Genomic DNA, 5805 nt, shown 5'->3' on the forward strand with positions numbered 1-5805 from the left:
TGAAGAAAGCTCCTTGTTCAGACTCACCCGGCAATTTCACTCGAAACGGCACACGTCATGGGTACAGCTGGGGCGCTGATGAGAACAGGGGACTTGGAAGGATTCTACTGAACTCTCGTCACCCAGCTGGAAGTGAAGATAAAATCCCAGAGGCAGGGACAGGGAGAGAAGGGACAGGAGTGCTGGGGTGTGGACTGGGCTCTGGAGGGGAGGGAAAAGCTCCCGGGACAGGAAGAGAACGTCATTCAATTCAATATGTCTGTGCCCCACACTCAATGGCAGCTGTAACACAGATTCTCTACCCCACCCGCTGCCCCTTTCCCTCGGGGCCAGTAAGCCATCCGTTCCCCATGGCTCCCTTCCCCACTTGGGGCCCCGATGCGGCATCTCCTCCATGTCTCAGCGTCACCCCGAAAGCCCCCAGTCCCCAACTATCACCAACAGACGGCATTTCATATGGATCTGCGGGACACGCTGCAGTCCCAAGATTCGGATGTAAAAGGCATTTGTACACATCGTCCCATTTTCGGACCCTACCCGGGGAGCTCAGTGGTGAAACATGCAGCCTAACTGATCCCTTTAAGGACACACATTTTGGCGTGTTTGGTTTTCTGGAAGTAGGGCCAACTTGGCAAATTAAAAAACACAGTCTCCACTGTTTTAGAGTAAAAGATAAGGTGGCTTTGAGAGAGCCCAGCGGATATTGCTTAAATCTGATTACCACCTAACCATTAACAGTCCATCTGCCTCTCTAGGGGGGTCAGACACCTCTGCCATCCCTGTGACCGAGCTCTGATCAGTGGGGGGCTGCATGCACATTCAGGGGGTGCATGAGAAGCCCAAAGGAGCGGAGCTGACGTGTCCACGCCCAGCCAAGCGCACAGGCAGATGCTCGTGAGGATGGCGGCCTGCGCGGGGCCACATGAGCCACGGGCTGGACCAACCCCGGAGGATGCCTATGGGTTCCTCCAGATCCGCGGCCTCGACCTGAAACACACTGCCTTGATTATTAAATTCCATCATGAACGAGGTCACAAACGCAGAGGCATGCATTTGACATCGAATAGCAGGGCTGGTTATAAAGAGAAATCGGGGTGTGAGAAGGGTTGCAGGGGCAAAGGGAGTCCCCCCCAAACCCGCCAGAGAAGTGAGGCTGGTGGAGCCCCCAAGACAGCTTGGCCATTGCAGAATGCCAGGAATGTGCGCTCCCTTGGAAGCCGGGGGAGCCCGGGAGCCTGGGAGCCAGACGCCACCCTGCTGAGCCTGCCAGCGGCTGTTGCCACCTGCCGGTTGTGACTTCAGATGCAGGGAGAGAGAGGGGTGGAGGCGGGGGCCTCTCCCTTCCTTCTGAGAAGGAGACCAGGAGCTCCTGACGTGGCACGCGGGCCGGGCACTCACAGCTTGCCCGTGAACGCGAGCCATTCACAGAACACCCACATCAGACAAGGCCACTCACCTGGGCCAGGCTGGGGCAGGACAAAAGCAAGGCGACTCCGTGAGCAGGTGTGAACACGGACCAACCCTGAGCACAGCCCAAGCCACAGACTGCCCGGCCACCCCCCCGCCCCGTGCTGGCCGACACCGTTACCTGGGACGGTTGTGGCCTCACGTGCTCTCCTCCCAGATCAGACCTGTTAACACATCCCCATCACGGAATTACCCCGCTTCCTGGCAGCATCCACCCCAGGGAAAGCCCCTTAGACTCTCCCCAGAACCACCTGCCACAAGCCCAGTCCCTGCCGTGGGTTCTCTCCAACACCGTCTTGCTGAGATGCCCGCGTTGCCATCCCTGCCCCGAGACAGGTGCTAATGGAGCTGGCCAACCCCAGGGGAGTGCCTGCTGGTCTCCGGCCTGCCGCCAGTGGGGACACGGGGACCAGCTATCAGACCCAGCCCGGGACACCCGACGAGCACCGGATGGGAACCAGGGTGGCTGACTGGCCGGCCTGCTGTCTCCGCGTTACCAGGGTGGCTGTAACTCGCCGGGATGGTCCTCCACCTCACCAAGTTTCCGCGTGTCTCCTCTGTCCTCGCCCTCTGAGTGCCGAATTTCCACGTCACTAATTCAGCTGTGGGACCTCCTGCCTAGCCCTGTTGCAGTACCTGCATCCTATAGGACTCTGCCAGGTGCCAGGCGAGACCCACTCGGTGAGAGATGCCTCTAGGTCTCCAGCCATGTCCTCCACCTGGGGGAGGTTGGCAGCTCCGGGACCCAGAAGCCCAGGGGATGAAGGTGGAGCCTGACACCAGCTCTCCTGGAACATCGTGTGTCCTCCAGAGCCCCCTTCATGGCGGCTGCTGTTAGCGGACCGACACTGGGTGCCCGGCTGGGCGTTCCTGTCTTAGGCCTCCTGCCACTCACACCAGGGCAGACCCTCCCATGCCACCACCACGTTTCTGCTGGTCACTGTCCCCAACATCAGCGCCGACCCTGCTCTGTCACGGTCATTGACGGATTCCAAAATGCGGATGACCCCATGCCCCTCCCAGGGTAACAGGTGACAGTCGGGTCTGGCTCTCTCTCTATTTGCATATTTTATTTTTGAATGTTTGGTATTTGGGCTTATCATTCAGAACAAGGTAAAGAACTCCAGAACCGTAGGATAATCCTGGGAAGTTGAGGACCGATGAGGGGTCTTTTCCCCTAGACATATCGCAATATTAAAATCCCCCTCTCAGCCACCTGGACCAAATTATTTGCCTAGGAACCTGACAACATGGAAGGTTTTATTTTTGTCCTCTTTGTGACAAACACAGAAATGAAAGCAATAATGTAATTTGCTCGTTACTAGATATCATTAATATTCATGAAGATGCTCCCTATTTCCTTCTCGAGGACCAAGAACTGCTCACGGCTTTCAGCAAGCATGGTCCCTGTGCACAGAAGAGGCTAATCACTCGAGCACTGAGTCCATTCTGCATGTCGGGCTGCCACGCCTGCTCTGGAGTGGAGGAAATCTGTGGGACGAGGGTGCACTCGTGGAGAACCTGACCCTGGGATGAGTGTAAGGCGCTGGTTCTGTTGGGGAAACCACACAAGCCCGTGTGACGAGGCACACAGTCCCCTGCACTGTCCTCACCCGTGGAGGGGCACAGAGGGGCCAGGCGCGTGTGCACAGGGGAGACCCTCCCTCTGCCACCCCTCCTAGGGGAGCCAGCATGAGAACGAGCGGCCCCACTCACAGACCTAGCCCCTCCACCCAGGGGAGGCTGCATGGGGCTACCTTCTGGGTATGGCAGAGAGAAGTCAATGTTGGGGTCTTTGCAAGTAATGTATCTCCCACTGATAGAAATATCGGGGGGGCAGTGGTCAGAGGCTCTGGGGTAGACCCACGATCTCCTTCTGGGCCCAGCTGGGGATGACTTTGTCCTTGACCTCCTGACCTGGAAGCTGAATCCCACAGGTGGCGGTCATGAAAGATGGATTCCAGCCCCCACTCCCCTATCTGTGGGTCGTTTGCCTGTTCACATCCTGTAGGTCTGGTCCCTATTACCCCAGAAACAGAGGGACACACCTAAAGGTTTGTGCTTGGAAGGGACAAAATGAGCGTCCCACCCACTCGTTGTGGCTTCTAGCCCTGGCCCCTGTCCGTCTGGCCACGCCGCCTCTCCTGGCTGTTCACAGGGAGCCCAGACCCACAGGCCCGTGCCCTGGGCCTGTGGTGGAGGACAGAGGGCAGGCCTGTTCCCCCGGGGGTGCCCCCCACGCCCCAGTCTTCCCCCCACCCCTTCCATAGAAACAGGCACCCTTCAGGGTCTGATCCCTTGGGGGTCTGCTGTATGGTTAATAAGCGAATCTGTGCTTCTGTGGAAGCTGGGACAAGAGCTCTAATGAAATATTAGAAGAAGGACATGGATGCAAAATTTTCAAAGAGGACAGTCAAAGACTCAGAATCCTGGGGTGTGACAGCATGAAGCGACCTCAGTGACACCACAGACAGACCAACACACCCATTCCCCAGATGGGGAAGCTGAGGCTCAGAAAGCAGAAGGGATTTCTGCAATGCTCTGCAATCATTAAGAAGTGGATCCCACCGTTCCTGATGTCCAGGCCAGTGTCCTTCCAACTGCCTTGGAAATCGAGGGGACCGTGACTGCCTGGTGCGACAGGCCCCTGGGAGGGGCTGAGGGTACCTTCACAGACAGCAGGACCCCGAGGACAAGGACAGACAAGGACGTGAGTTCAAGAAGAGCATGTATTGTTTTTTTGGTTTTTTTGTTTTTTGCTTAAAAAATGTGTTAAATTCTAAAACTAATAACGTACTTGTTATTTTTTTCAAGTGTGGAAGTGTGTAACACGGAACATCGACCTCCCTGCCGGGGTCCCCACCAATCGGGGCTGCGTCCTCTCAGACATTTCATACATACGCAAACATACACAGAGTGGGGTTGTGTGTGTTTATAAATGTGTACACGTAGTTTTCACACAACGGGGCTCAGAGGACACGTTCTGCTCTGCAGTTTGCTTTTCTTTAGTCTGGACACAGGCTTGGCCGCCTGTCAGCCGTATAGACTCCCTCTTCCGAGACGTCTACACGGAAATGCACGGTGTTGCCATATCCTACCTTATTTAACTCAGCGGTGGATACTCGGGCTGTCTCCAGCTTGGGGACGTGCTAGGGACGAGCAGACGGGTCACCAGAATGTTCCATGAAGGCCACCGCTCCCGACAGTGAGGAAGAGCGGGCTGAGAAGACTGTTAAACCTCACACTTAAAATGTAAAAAGTAAATTGCATTTTCTCAAACACTCAGTGAATTCGTAAAAAAAACCCCGCTGTGATGTGGGCAGCAGATGCCATCCTGAAAACCACAGCTGGGCAAGTAAAGGACGGGCCCAGGGAAGGGGAGGACGAGCCGGGCAGGTGAGGGCCGAGGCCGGCTCGCTGAAGCGGACTCTCCCGGACGGCACGTACGGGCCGGCGCCCCCGCCCCAGACCCTGAGCCAGCCGCAGGCCATGGGGCGACGAGCGCCGTCTCCTCTCCTGCTCTCACACCTGCCGTACCTGCGGCAGGGCTCCAAGTATGCTTCCCGGCCAGTGTTGGACGCTGGGGAGGTCCAGCACACAGGAAACTGGTTGTGGCGGGTCTGAACTGCTAGCACACCCCTGGCGACTGGAGTCCTGCCTTTGATGGCAGACTGGTTTTCTGGGACTCTGAGAACCTTCTTTCTGGCTGGCATAAGCTGGCGTGGCATTCATGTCTCCAGCCGGGCTGGCCACCTACCCGCCACCCGGATCCTGGGCTGCAGGGGACCCTCCGACCGGACCACCGGTGCTGGCCACCCCCACCACCTCCGGATTTGGAAATACGTCCAGAGGGCCCTTCGGGCAGCCATCACCGTACCAGTGAAACACAGTGTCGCGGGGTAGCTGAATCGTCCCACCGGGTGGGCTCTGAAGTCACAGCTGACTTCCTGTCTCGTGCACGTCGTTGACTTGATTGATCCAAGGTCGCAGCTCATTTCCGAGGATCTGGGGCCTCGGCAATGGGATACTGGCAGACGCTTACTTCCCGCACCACTGAGACCAGGTACGTCCGCAGGCCCAGGGACAGGGGTGGCAAAGGAAGCCCCACCGTCCCGCCCCCCCACCGCGGATCCGTCATAGCCTTTGGAAAGGGAACTTGTGGAGGGCGCCTATGAAATGTCTCTCTACCCCAGCAGAGGTCCTTCCCAAAGAGAGCAGAATATGCCAAAAATGAAGCCACAGAGCCCGCTGACAGTGGAGCTCTGGCCCCGGCAGAGTGACACCACGTGGGGTTTCTCCGCCTCCATCCTGCTCCCTGCGGCGGGCAGCGGGATGGGC

This window comes from Leptonychotes weddellii, chromosome 9 (genome assembly GCF_054177405.1).
Source record: "Leptonychotes weddellii isolate Sample4059 chromosome 9, ASM5417740v2, whole genome shotgun sequence".
Lineage (NCBI taxonomy): Eukaryota > Metazoa > Chordata > Mammalia > Carnivora > Phocidae > Leptonychotes > Leptonychotes weddellii.